Raw genomic sequence first — 14,275 nt, forward strand, 5'->3', positions numbered from 1 at the left:
AGTACTATACTCGTGTCTGTGTATTTTACCTTACATTTGCACAGCTTTAAAAAATGTAATTTTTATAAAATATATAATTTGAAAATATATAATTTGCATGTTAATATTAAAGGTTGATAAAGTTACGTTTAATAAGTCTCTTAATTAAAATGAAACACGTACTGTACTGTAATCACACAGGATAACAAGTAACTTAACCAGTTATTTGCATAATGACTAACTATGGTAATGGTGTCTACATAAGAGGAAACAAGAAGATAACACAGAAAACACCTGAAAACAAGGTGCAAAAAAGATGAATAAATATACTTTTCAAAAATACTTTTACCCATTATAAGATATAAGTTGTTGTGAGTATATAAGATAAGTTGTTGGATTTACTCTTCAGTGTTTGGACTTTCAGCAGTGAATATTAAACCACACTGAACTAAACTAAACTAAACTTCACCTCTGAAAACTGGACTGACACTATTTCAATTTACTACACCTTCTGTGTTAAGCAACTTTGACACAATTTGGACTGTAAAAGCGCTATTAATTAAACTTTAAATGCAAAGTTATCTTGTGTGTCAGTTACCCATCACTGCAACATTAAGTACATTCATTTATTAATTTTATTTATCTGGGTTCACACAATAGGATAAACATATCCAGCACATGTTTTATGTAGTGGATGTCCAGCTGCAATAATTGGGAAACATCCATACACACTTCTTCACACATACACTATGTCAATTTAGCCTACCGGATTCACCTATACCCCATGCTTTTGGACTTGTGGGGGAAACCAGAGCACCCAGAGGAAACCCACGCCTACACAGGGAGAACATGCAAACTCCACACAGAAACGCCATGACCCAGCCGGGATTCAAACCAGCGACCTTCTTGTTGTGATGTGATTTTGCTACCCATTGCGCCACCGTGCTGCCCCAATATTGTTGTAGTACATTTACTAATTTTTATTTATGCACAAGTGTCTTAGCCAAGTTTGCATTTGTAAGAAAACACTTTATATATGTTAATGTATTGGTAAATATTAGACTATGCTAATTGAAATAAACATATTTCAGTTCGAATGGTCCTTCAAATATTATTACAAAATGTGCCATTTAAAAAAAGATAAAAAGAAAGATTGTTTAATATTTTGTGTAACTTTTTACAGCATTTATATTTTTTTCTTTAATTTATTTTTTATGCATTTTATTTATATTAGAATCAAATGTTTTGCTGTAACTTTGGATCAATGTAATACATTCTTGCTGAATGAAACTTTTAAATTATAATACAGTTAAAGTCAGAATTATAAGCCCCCTGTTTATATTTTCCCCATTTTTGTTTAACTGAGAGCAGATTTTTTTCAATACATTTCTAAACATTAGTTTTAGTAACTCATCTCTAATAATAATCTTTTTTATGAAGACAGTAAATAATATTTTACCAGATATTTTTCAAGACACTTCTAAACAGCTTAACATGACATTTAAAGGCTCAACTAGGGTAATTAGGTTAACTGGGCAGGTTAGGGTAATTAGGCAAGTCATTGTATAATGATGGTTTGTTCTGTAGATTATCGAAAAAAAATATAGCTTTAGGGGCTAAATATTTTTTTTCCCTAAAATGTTTTTCCAGAAGAAAAAATATTATCAGACATACTGTGAAAATTTCTTTGCTCTGTTAAACATCATTTGGGAAATATTTACAAAAGAAGAAAAAAATATGAAAGGGTAATAATAATTTTGACGTCATCTGTAGATGTTTAAAAGCATATTAAAAGACCAAAACTTATCAGAAAAACAATATTATAAATAAACATTCATTATCAGTTTGTTTTGACGGGACTAAAGATTGAAATTCTTTTGTAAAATCAAATAAATAAATATTTAAATAAGCTTGTGATGTGCTAATTTGAATCTCTGGGGCGATTGGTCATTCAGCAAAACATGTCATTCAGCAAAACATGTCATTCAACAACTCCTCACAGGTTAAACACTGATGAAAAGAGAAAGAGGCACAATTCAATTAGTTTTAAACAGAACAGTAAGATCATCATGTTCTGTCTAAATGGATATAATGAGAAATGCATATTGGCATTTAAACTGATGAATTAACCAGAGCAGAGATAATATAGTTTTTCATTTCAGTAATTTGTAATTGCGTATAATTACACCACATCAGCATATTCTGTAGCCATTATGCACCAGTCAGCATCTTCAAGTCCCTCTGTGATAAACACGCATACACACGCACAAGCACAAATGCCATGTTTTCAGCATAAATACAGGTGTGCATCTCTGCACGTAGTACTCAGCAGAAGAGCAATATCTACAAGGGCACTTTCTTTTATCCACATTTTAATCGTGGTTAGTGACACTGATTAAATAAGGCTCTGAAGTGTTGAATATCTTTTGGTGAATTGGGCTCTCGGTTGCTGTCCATTCTAATCTTTGAAAAGTGAGAACAGCTTGCTCATGGGACAGAAAGGCAGCATTAAGAGGTATTATCAGGATTTTAATCGAGGTCCCTGCTGATGGGCCTTCAAAGAAAAACAGCTGAAAGGATTTTACATGAGAGCCAAGTCAGGACTGACATCAGACGTGACCATGAAATATGAACAGGCCATTGCTAAAGGCTTAAAAATGAGCAGACATGTGCAGCGTAGGCTTTCACAGAACAGTTCTGTGACTAAACACGGCAACATCACCTTTCACCTTTTGGCAAAACTTGCTTGAAATGACTGTAGATTGAAAAGAGTACTGCAAATCTGATCTGAATGATGATTTGAAGGACATCTTTGCTTCTTCCTGTTTAGAAACCGCGGGTGTCGGGTCATATAAAGTCACTGACTTATCTATTCTTCATTTTATGGACAGTCTGTCAGAGCTCTTAGCAAAAAGCACTTATGCCGCCTCCACATCATACAATGTTTAAAGCACTTCAAAATAATAATAATAATAATAATAATAATAATAATAATAATATTAAATCAAACAAAATTAAATAATAATAATAATAGTAATTAAATTAAAAAATCTTTTTTTTTTTGTCTTGGTTGTAATACAAATATATTAATTAAAATTCTTAAACCAATAAGCATTTTCTAGACTAGTAAAGAAATTATTATTTCAAAATTAACACAAGATTATTTTATTTACCCCAATGGAAAACGCATCAGGTTAAGAATGTAACCATGGTTCCCTAAGGTAACAAGACGCTGCGTCTCTTTAGGAGACACAATGGGATACCATCCCTCTCTTATAACCTTCTGAAGCACAGGTGTAATCAATCCAATGTAATTGGCGGGACGCAACGTGCGTGTGGCATCAGACCGAAGGTATAAAAGCCCCACACTCACAGTGAACTATAGCTTATACCTCTCGAACGGAGCGCACCAGGTATGAAAAAGTATGGCAACGCGACGCAGCGTCTCGTTCCCTTAGGGAACTATGGTTACATTCGTAACCTGACGCGTTCCCTTTCGGGAACTCTACGCTGCGTCTCTTTAGGAGACACAATGGGAACGCTATCCCAAACACGCCATAGTTTTACATGCCGAGGATGAGTCACCTATATTGCTAGGACACTGGAACCCGGAGTAGGGTCCAGGTCCAACTGATAAAACCTTACATAGGTATTTTGGGTAGACCACCCAGCTGCATTGCAGATGCCAGTCAGGGACTGGCCAGAACGAAAGTCTTTCGAAGCCGCCATACTCCTGGTTGAGTGAGCCCTGATCGCCTCAGGTAGAGGCCGATGCAGGGCTTCATATGCTAGTGAAATAGCCTCGACTATCCACCGGCTCAGAGACTGCTTAGATGCTGGCGCCCCAATTTTGGGTGAGCCATACAAAACAAACAACTGTTGTGTTGTACGCCAAGCAGACGTACGATGTACGTATGCATCTAGGGCCCGCACTGGGCAAAGCAGATTTAAGCACTCCTGATCTGGCGTCATAAAAGGTGGAGGATTAAAGGCCTGCAGCACAGTAGGTCGCACCACCTCAGTGGGGACCTTAGGAACGTACCCTGCTCTGGGGTACAGAAATGCTCTCACCATACCAGGTGAGAATTCCAGACAAGAGGGAGCTACAGACAATGCTTGTAAATCTCCTACTCTTTTGATGGATGTAATGGCCAACAACAACAAAAAAAAAAAAACGTTTTAAGGGTCAGAAACTTTTCTGACACATCCTCAATTGGTTCAAAGGGGGCTGACGACAGGCCCTCAAGCACTATCGACAAATCCCAAGTAGGAAACCTATTGGCGCAGGCAGGCCTCAACCTCCTCGTTCCACGGAGGAATCTGACCACCAGAGGGCCAAGACCATCAGTAAGGTATGCGGACAATGCCGCAACATAACCTTTAAGCGTTGACGGAGTCAAACCGAATTCAAAATGCTCCTGGAGAAATTGCAGCACTGACCCCGCAGGGCAGTGGGCTGGATCCAGGTGGTAGTCTGTACACCACGAAGTAAAAAGTTTCCACTTGGTGGCGTACAGTCTCCTCGTGGAGGGAGCGCTGGAGCTTAGTATGGTTTGAACAACCTCAGTTGACAAACCAAGATCTACAAGGTGGGCCCCCTCAGAGGCCACACCCACAGTTTCCAGAGGTCCGGGCGGGGGTGTACTATCATTCCCTCCTCCTGGGACAGGAGGTCTCTCTGGACGGAAATCTCCCATGGGAGACCATCGAGGAGAGACACTAGGTCCGAGAACCACACTCGTGTGGGCCAATAAGGGGCTACCAGCAATAGGTTGTACCTCCCTGGACGGAACCTCACCAGGACTCCCTGGAGCAGAGCGATTGGGGGAAAAGCGTACAGACGAAGCCTCGGCCACATCTGCACCATGGCATCCAGCCCCAAAGGGGCTGGATTTGTTTGGGAGAACCACAATAGGCAATGTGTTGTTTTCTGACAGGCAAATAGATCGACGTCGGCTCTGCCGATTCTCTGCCAAATGGCCGCCACCACTTTTGGGTGTAGTCGCCATCCCCCAGGCTCCAACCCCTGTCTCAACAGGAGGTCCGCTCCCACATTCATCGGACCTGGGATGTAAGCTACCTTCAGAGAGAACAGCCTCCCCTGAGCCCACAGATGGATTTGATTCGCCAACCTGCACAGAGGGCGCAAATTCAAACCCCCTTGATGGTTGATGTTAGAGACCACCGATGTGTTGTCGGTCTTCACTAACACATGGTGACCTCTCACTTGAGGGAAGAAGTGCCTTAGAGCCTGAAACACTGCTAACATCTCCAAGCAGTTGATATGCATGTGGAGATGATGGTCCCTCCACTGTCCCGATGCGGGAAGGCCCCTCAGGGTCGCTCCCCAGCCTTTGCGTGAGGCATCTGATGTCAGAGCCAGGCGCAGAGATATTACTCCTAGTGTAGGGCCCTGGGACAGAAACCAGGGCTTTTTTCATATCGATAACGCTCATAGGCAACGCCTCGATGCTTTGATTGTGCGGACCGGATTTCCCCTCGGGGAAAACCCCCTGGTTTTGAGCCACCACTGTAATGGTCTCATGTGTAGCAGACCCAATGGGATTATGTTGGAGGCTGCCGCTAGTAGACCCAACAGCTTCTGGAACTGTTTGACTGTGATGGCTTGGCCCAGTCTGATCCTCTTTGCGGCTGCCCGACTCGACTCGATTCGGGTGGGGGACAGACACGCAAACATCGTCGTGGAGTCCCATAGCACACCTAAAAAAGTGGTCGTCTGGGCTGGCACAAGCACACTTTTCTTTTGGTTTAGCCGCAACCCCAATTTCTCTATGTGAGCGAGAACAACACCTCGATGTTGAACCGCTAACTCCCACGATCGGGCTAGAATGAGCCAATCGTCAAGGTAATTGAGAATTCGAATCCCTTGTAGCCGCAGCGGAGCCAAAGCCACGTCGACGACTTTGGTAAATGTGCGGGATGAGAGTGCTAGGCCGAACAGAAGAACCCTGTACTGATAATCCTTGCCCCCGAAGGCGAATCTGAGGAACTTCCTGTGACTTGGAAGGATGGATATGTGGAAGTATGCGTCCTTCAGATCTATCGTGACAAACCAGTCCTCGGACTGTATTTGTGACACGATGGTGCTGATAGTCAACATTTTGAACTTCAGTGTTTGTACGGAGCGATTTAGCTTTCTTAGATCTAATATCGGACGCAGCTCTCCATCTTTCTTTAGAACGATGAAGTAACGGCTGTAAAACCCTGACTCGATGTCTAGAGGAAGGATCTGTTCTATGGCTCTCTTCCTCAGAAGAGATTCTATTTGTTGTTCTATCACTAGAGCCTGCTCTGGCTTCACTAGGGTATGGAGCACCCCGTTGAAGCGAGAGGGGCGTGAAGCAAACTGAATTCTGTAGCCCTTCTCTATGGTAAGCAGGACCCACTGCGAAACATTCGGCTGCCGTTTCCACTCTGCCAAAAATTTCTGCAGGGGTACCAGTCTCTCGAGACTGGTCTCTATGTTCCCCTGAGTAGCTAACTCTGAGGCACTGAGGCGAACTCACCACAGGAGGCCCTTGATTTAACTGCTCTTGGACCCTCAGTAGAGGGGGCGAGTCCACTAACGTCACCACTTTTGGGATGAAACGTTTGTGGATATCGCCGAGGGTCTCCACGCCCTGAGGCACCAACAGTGGGAGGGTTGGTGGATAGACCCCCTGTGGGCAACGAGGAGGTAGCCTTTGCTCCTCGTTGGGGGCTGCCCGAAGAAGTCCCAGTGCTAGGACTTCTTCTGAGGCCCAGACCGTTTCACAACGATGGTCCTCGGACCACCGTATGTGACCATCTTTGCCTCTTGAGAGCGTTTCCCACCCCATTTCCTTTTTGGGGGCTGACGGGAAGCCACACTCTTTTTGCTCGGCTCTATACCGGGCAGATGAGCTGGTTGACGGCTGGGGCTGGTCCCGTTGCATAGCCCCACAAGGATGCCCTTTTGGTCGAAGGAAGCCGCTCAAATGATTTGGCGACCCGATCTACAGAGTCGCCGAACAAACCCGCGGGCGAAATGAGAGTATCAAGAAAAACTTGTTTATCTTCCTCCTTGATGTCCGCTTGATTCAGCCATAAATGTCTCTCCGTTACCACCATGGCCGCCATAGAGCGGCCTAAAGATCTAGCTATTTCTTTGGTGGCACGGAGAGACAGGTCCAAGGCCCAAAGTACTTCTCTTACTGTATCGGGCCCCGCCCCATCATTATCAAGGGCTTCCTTCAGCAGGTCCGCCTGGTATGCCTGCAAAAGTGACATTGTGTGCAGACACCCAACAGACTCGCCTGCTGCCGCATATACCTTGCCGACTAACATTGATGTTAATTTTACTGGTTTTGACGGCAAGGCGGGGGTCTTCGCCGACGATGCCTGAGGTAGCAAATGACGCGCTAAATGCTCCTCCATTTTCAGCATTGTGCGGCATCTGTGCTCATTCAGACCAGCAACGGCTGAATATATTGATCCCTGCTGGCTTATAACATGGGCAGTGTATGGATTTTTCCAAGTGTAAATTATCTCTTTTTGGAGATCTTTGTTAAATGGAAGACCCCCCCCTCAGAGGCCCGTCTCGTGATGGCAGGATGCGTTCATCACACAAACCAGCTTTTTTGCGCACTTCCTGCCTCTCTTCTTCCCAGTTAATATTATATTTAGCTGTTACATTGGCCAGGACCTCTGCCAGCTCATCATATTCGGGGCATAATGGGGGAATGTCATTTTGGCCCCGAAGACCCTCCATACTCTTGACTCCCTCAGAAGCCGGGAGGCGGAGCAGCCGCCCATCAGCGCGAGAGGAAGAAGCCGATGAACGGGCTTCCAGCTCGCGCTGACTGGACCTCGATCTCACAGTAGAAGGAGGAGGAGAAGCCCTCGAGCTTGTCTCCATCCCCTCTGCCAGATCGAGCTGCGATCCCCACGACATTAATCGCCGCTCAGCCTCAGCACGGGCGGGACCAGTGCCGCGAGGCACACCTGCCGCCGGCTCTTTATCAAACAGCGCGGCGACTTCGCAGCACTCGACCAGGAAGTGAATCGCAATGCACACAGCCACCCCCCTCAATTGCTGACTGTGCGTGCTCCTTACCGAGGCACTGCACACACAAATCATGTGTCCTGTTCTGTGAGGAAACGAGGACATGGAGGTACACATGATCTAAATGTCTTTTCCATTTTGCTAGTTTTTAAATAGAAACTGAAAGTGTGTGCTTTGATTCAGTTTAAATGGTTTTTGTAGTGCCTTATCAGTGATGTGAGTGCTTCAAAATCAACGAACTCATTCGCAGAGTGAAGAGAGAAAAAGCTGAAGTTCACTGTGAGTGTGGGGCTTTTATACCTTCGGTCTGACGCCACGCGCACGTTGCGTCCCGCCAATTACATTGGATTGATTACACCTGTGCTTCAGAAGGTTATAAGAGAGGGATGGTATCTATGAAGGTATTTTTGGTGCAAAACTCCCAAACAGCTGTAAAAGTGTAATTTGTAGTTGTAAAAAATAGCCACACATGTGTATCAGTAAATTTGTACTCGCAGAGCAAATTTGCAAATGTGTATCAGTAAATTTGTACTCGCAGAGCAAATTTGCAAATGTGTATCAGTAAATTTGTACTCGCAGAGCAAATTTGCAAATGTGTAGGTATTTTTTGTCTCCAACTAACACAACGCAACATTTACATCTGCACAAATCCTTCAGTACAGGTGCACAAATCCCATCGGACGAATCACAAATGCAGAAACTCATCCGCTCATGTTCTTTGCTACTATTGTTTCAGTGAATATGGTGCAAAACACATTCACACACCTGCATCCAGAAATGTGAAGTCACAGACAAAACTTGCACATCCGTAGATTAGAATGTGTATCCGCACAAAGAGAGCTGAATGTGTGTAGAATGTTTGATTATTTTTTTTCTAAGCACGAACACAAATATGTTCCTGCAACTGCTCAAATCTGCCGCTACGAGTCTCAAGCGCTGTTTTTCACTTGCAAATCTACGTTTCGCTCTCTCGCTCTTCTGCACCATACATCACTGTGACATTTGGTGCAAAAGTGACTTGTGTATCTGCCAACCAAAACGTGGGCTCTCAGAGAAATTCAGCCAATAGGGGATGGGGCGTGACGTCACCGCTCTAGCGCTGCGGAGGCTGAACTTCGAAACCGAAACCCCCTTTGCGAGATTCGCTGCATCTATACCTGATTTGCGTTCAAAAATGCCTGCTTAATTATTTCACAGTAGGAGCAAACATGCCTTAAGAAAAGGAGTACGTTTAAACTTTAGTAACCATAAAAAGTACGCCAGGTGGATGCCTTTCTACTCCAGGAAGCCGCAGCCTACGGCCTGAAGGAGGAAGAGGACGCGGTCAGTTTGAAATGTGAGTATTAAACCAAAGACAGTTCTTTGTGTTAAATTTGTATTTGTTGAGCAACTGTACAGTGCACTGTAGAATTGCTGAGGGTGTAAAGAGGCTTTAAATTATAGTCTATTTTATTTAGCTGTAAATGTTGATTGTGTATTGTTACGGTCTCCAGTCAGCACATATAAAGTAACGTTTCAAAGGTAAAAAAAGATTATTATCAAATGTCTGACAGAAAAATGTGAAGTATTGCAGATCACAAGACAAAACAGACATCTGAGTGAGTGATGTATTTGTGCAGATGTAGAATCTGCTGTCAATTGACTGTTGCCAATACTGTTTCAATTAGATACATGTAATCTTACTAAATGAGAATAAAGAGTCATTGTTTAATCTGTGCATCAGTATAGTTGATCACTTGAGGAATTGTGACCGCGTGAGCTTAAAAAAAAACACGTTTTGGCAAGCCAGACTCATTTACAATCTTGATTAAAGTATTCTGTTTTAATAATTTTAATCAATTCAGGCTGCAAAAGATGAAAGAGAAACTAATTCAGCATAGAGCGCAGATTTCTGTGCGCATCACGCGTCTGAACGCGCATTAACATATGCACCTCCCTTTAATATCAGTTCATGCAGTCGTAATTCATACAATAGAAAGTCTTAAAGAACACTAACAGTTAAACAGCACTGTGGGATAATCAGGAGATGTATTGGGCCCGCTTAAACATTATAGCATTTTTCTCACGGATAGAGCAAATATTTATTTAACACAGAAACGGACAGATCACAGGCAGTTTCAGTAGTAAAGTTCGTGCAAAGTGCAACATACACAATTCAAACACCAGTGCAAAGCACTTTGTTGCAGTTTGTGTCAAAAACATCAATATTTCGACACATATCCACACATAATCTTGCTTTCGATTTGCTCTCTCTAAATGCGCGTTCTTCTCTTGACTCCCGCTGCTGTGTGTACCTCATCTGTAAATTTGGAGATGTTAGTAACTGAACTAATTTCAATATCACTGACTCGATTAATTAAATACGAAAGCCGTGTAACTTGCTATCGATTGACGTGTTGTCATTTTTCCCCTTTAAATCTCGTAAATTATCGTATGTGATCTCTCTGTTATTGGACTTTTTAACTGAGGGAAAAACGTAAAAATCAAACACAAGATATCTTAAACTGTTACTGTTCACTGCTGTGCTCAACAATACAATAGTGCAATACAATATTAAAAAGTCAAAATTCAATAATAGAATAAATCTTGATAATTCAAGATGTTTCAGGGAGCAGGTCGACGCACACACACAGAGCGCTATGATAAAGCACATGAAACGCCATGTGTGTGTCGATTAAAACATGTTATATGCGAAATAAATTCAGGTTTTTTTTTTTGATAGGCTATAAATGATACTGTATTAGCTATAACTAATAAGTAAGCTAATATGCAAAGAAAATCTGCTATTCAAAAATTTGTTAGTTATAAAAAAATACTAATGTCCATATTGGCTCTGGTGCATTAAATAATACAAATAACATTAAGATTTTTTTTAAATCACAAAATATAGAAAATAGTATGGAATGTTGACATTTTTTAAAGGTATCATCTTAAAGTTGTAAATTCCAACACTAAAGTTAAAATATTTAATTTTTATAATTCAGCTTTTGCTGAACAAATGATTAAATGTTTTAATTTTAGGGAATAAAAAGTTTTATATTGTTTGTCAACTCTGTCATGGATGATTTTAGTAATATTTAGAAATAATAATTAATAATAAAAAGAAAAAAATCGTAATGTATAGTTACTAAATTTAAACTGAATTGACAGTAATTTAGTTTTACAACTTTTTAGCAAAACCTTCTACTTGCTATAACTGCAAAGATCACATGATACTAATGAAATCAGGATTAAAATATTTTTTATTTGTAAAATATGTGATTAATGAAATATTAAGTTTTCCTTTTGTAATTGTGATAATAATAGCATTGACAGTTTACAGTTTAAACATTTAAAATTAAAATATTGGTAAATTTTTTTTTTTAAAGAAAAGCAAAATAAAATATTTTTGCATGATGGAAAAATGCACTAACTAATTCGTAAATCAAGAAATCGTGATTTTTGGTAATATGATCTTTGAAAATGATGAACACATTTTATAAATATTTAAAAATGTAGCAATGTAATGTAACAATTTTTTAAAAGCTGAAAAAAGGATGGCTTGGTCACTAAATGTACCTGCAACTACAGAATTACCCATATAGTTCATGGAGAGCAACATGTTTTTCTGGAGTTTTCTTGCAAAACTTGGCAAACATCACTTAAGCAAGCAAACACTGACATAAATATAATCTGCAGTACAAATACTAGTTTTAAAATAAAAGTTAGTTTGCTTTATTAAAATGACAGAGAATACTATAAATTATTTTATTACCTTTAAAATAATTGTTTATATATATATAATTTGTTTATTTTTGTTGGCCAACCCAAAATGTCACTTGGCCCAACCTAAAGTTCCAAGCTGGAGCCGGGCCTGATCACAGAGGTGATTTATTCTAGTCTCAATGTTACAGGGAGGCTTTTATTGAGTACAGTACAGAAACTAAAAAAACATATTTTACATTTGCTATTTATTATTAGTTATTGTATTTTCAAACAGTGATTACATCAGCTTTCTGATTGCTGTTGTGTGTGTGTACTTTTTCTGCAGAGCTGTTGTGATGGAGCTGGACCTGTAGACAAGGGAACTAACACATTTGAGGAAAAAAGAATCCAAAATAAGAGGTAGGATAATTTTATGACTAGCACTACAGAAATCAAATGACACATTGTGCAGTAAAACAACATTGTTTTTTGAATGTTTTTTTATGTTTTGTATGATCTGAAATATCTGCAGATTGGTGTGTGTGGTGAGGGTAAAGAAGTCCACAGCAGCATCTTGGAAATGCTGTAATGCAGGGGTGCCCAAACTCAGTTCTGGTCGGCTGGTGTCCTGCAGAGTTTAGAGTCAACTTCAACTAAACTCTGCAAGACAGCAGCAGTTCTGGACTGAGTTTAGCCACTCCTGTTCTCCTATAGTGAACTGAACAAGACCCTGCATCAGTCCACATGCCCTTGTGTCCTCATCTGGACCAGATGTTGCTGTGGTCTCTTCAATCATCCGTATCTCGGGCATGGACTGCCATGCATCACCGTCCTGTTTCAGTCGGACTGCAGCAATGAGGGATGTGATGATGGCGAAGTCCCTCTGATCATCTGTGTGGAGATACAGCAAAACATGGGCTTCTGTCTGTAATACATCACTGTTAGAATAAAGCTTGGTTTCATGTGTTGTTGACTTGTATTTATTTGTCATGATTACTCATATTCATTCTTTTAATAATATAATTATGTTTCTGTTTGTTTTCAATAAATAATGATAATACTTTCAATATTGTATGCATTTCCATTGTTTAACAGAAATGTAAGAAAATAAGATGCATTGCCCAGTGACTACTAGTAGATTTACTTAGTTAATTGTCCACATTTATCATTACTAGCAATAGATTCTTGGTAAAAATGTTAAGTAAATATACATTTTTTTGGAGTGTAAAATGAATAATAAAACATGGTAGCATTAGTTATTAAGGTAAAGATGGTTTTATATTTGCACATTTAAACATTTTAATGGTTTGTATATTGTTTACCATGGTACTTTAAATATTTGGTCTGAATGACTTTAAAACAACATTAGCACTAATATTTAATTGACTGTGGACAGTGCTGTATTTTGAAAGTCATTGGCTGCTAATATGATTTTCCTATATAGAGTTTGAAAATCTTTTTCTGAAATTATATTATTAAGGAGAAAGTCAGAATGTGCAACTATAAAACCAACTTCACCTCAATGCATTGGATGCACCCTGGTCTGCCATTTTTCTAAAATAAATATAGCCTATGAATTAAATAGTTTAATCGTATTATGTGATAAAAATGAATACCAAACATGACATTAGGGCAAGCAAGCCACGTTACGTTTCGTAAAACAAGAATTGTTATCCTAAGTATGAATACTGATCACTAACATAGTTATATTTAAACTAACATCAAACTGTACAACTATAAGTGGTTTTAAAAAACGAAGCAATGAAAACGTATCTTAACTGTATTGCTGCTTTCAGGATGTCATCGATTCAGCTCTGCAGAAAAAGCACACACACACCAGCAATCAGAAAGCTGATGTAATCACTGTTTGAAAATACAATGACTTATAATAAATAGCAAATGTAAAATATGTTTTTTTAGTTTCTGTACTGTACTCTACAGCGAAATAAAATAGACTATAATTTAAAGCCTCTTTACACCCTCAGCAATTCTACAGTGCACTGTACAGTTGCTCAACAAATACAAATTTAACACAAAGAACTGTCTTTGGTTTAATACTCACATTTCAAACTGACCGCGTCCTCTTCCTCCTTCAGGCCGTAGGCTGCGGCTTCCTGGAGTAGAAAGGCATCCACCTGGCGTACTTTTTATGGTTACTAAAGTTTAAACGTACTCCTTTTCTTAAGGCATGTTTGCTCCTACTGTGAAATAATTAAGCAGGCATTTTTGAACGCAAATCAGGTATAGATGCAGCGAATCTCGCAAAGGGGGTTTCGGTTTCGAAGTTCAGCCTCCGCAGCGCTAGAGCGGTGACGTCACGCCCCATCCCCTATTGGCTGAATTTCTCTGAGAGCCCACGTTTTGGTTGGCAGATACACAAGTCACTTTTGCACCAAATGTCACAGTGATGTATGGTGCAGAAGAGCGAGAGAGCGAAACGTAGATTTGCAAGTGAAAAACAGCGCTTGAGACTCGTAGCGGCAGATTTGAGCAGTTGCAGGAACATATTTGTGTTCGTGCTTAGAAAAAAAATAATCAAACATTCTACACACATTCAGCTCTCTTTGT

The 14,275-nt window shown here is 40.3% G+C and overlaps 2 long non-coding RNA genes across 2 annotated transcripts; one reads left to right on the forward strand and one right to left on the reverse strand.

Annotated features, from left to right (window-relative positions):
• The first annotated feature begins 9,140 nt into the window (after positions 1-9,140).
• LOC147839790 (uncharacterized) lies at positions 9,141-12,774 on the forward strand. The gene is made up of 3 exons (XR_015515510.1): positions 9,141-9,359; positions 12,054-12,127; positions 12,240-12,774. It is a non-coding gene; the product is annotated as an uncharacterized LOC147839790 (long non-coding RNA).
• LOC147839791 (uncharacterized) lies at positions 12,462-13,988 on the reverse strand. Its single transcript, XR_015515511.1, has 3 exons — positions 13,770-13,988; positions 13,487-13,521; positions 12,462-12,598 (listed from the first exon to the last, which is right to left on the reverse strand). It is a non-coding gene; the product is annotated as an uncharacterized LOC147839791 (long non-coding RNA).
• Between the last annotated feature and the right edge of the window lie 287 nt (positions 13,989-14,275).

The sequence above is a fragment of the Danio rerio genome, chromosome 18, assembly GCF_052040795.2.
Source record: "Danio rerio strain M-AB ecotype USA chromosome 18, GRCz13ab, whole genome shotgun sequence".
In the NCBI taxonomy this organism is placed as follows: domain Eukaryota; kingdom Metazoa; phylum Chordata; class Actinopteri; order Cypriniformes; family Danionidae; genus Danio; species Danio rerio.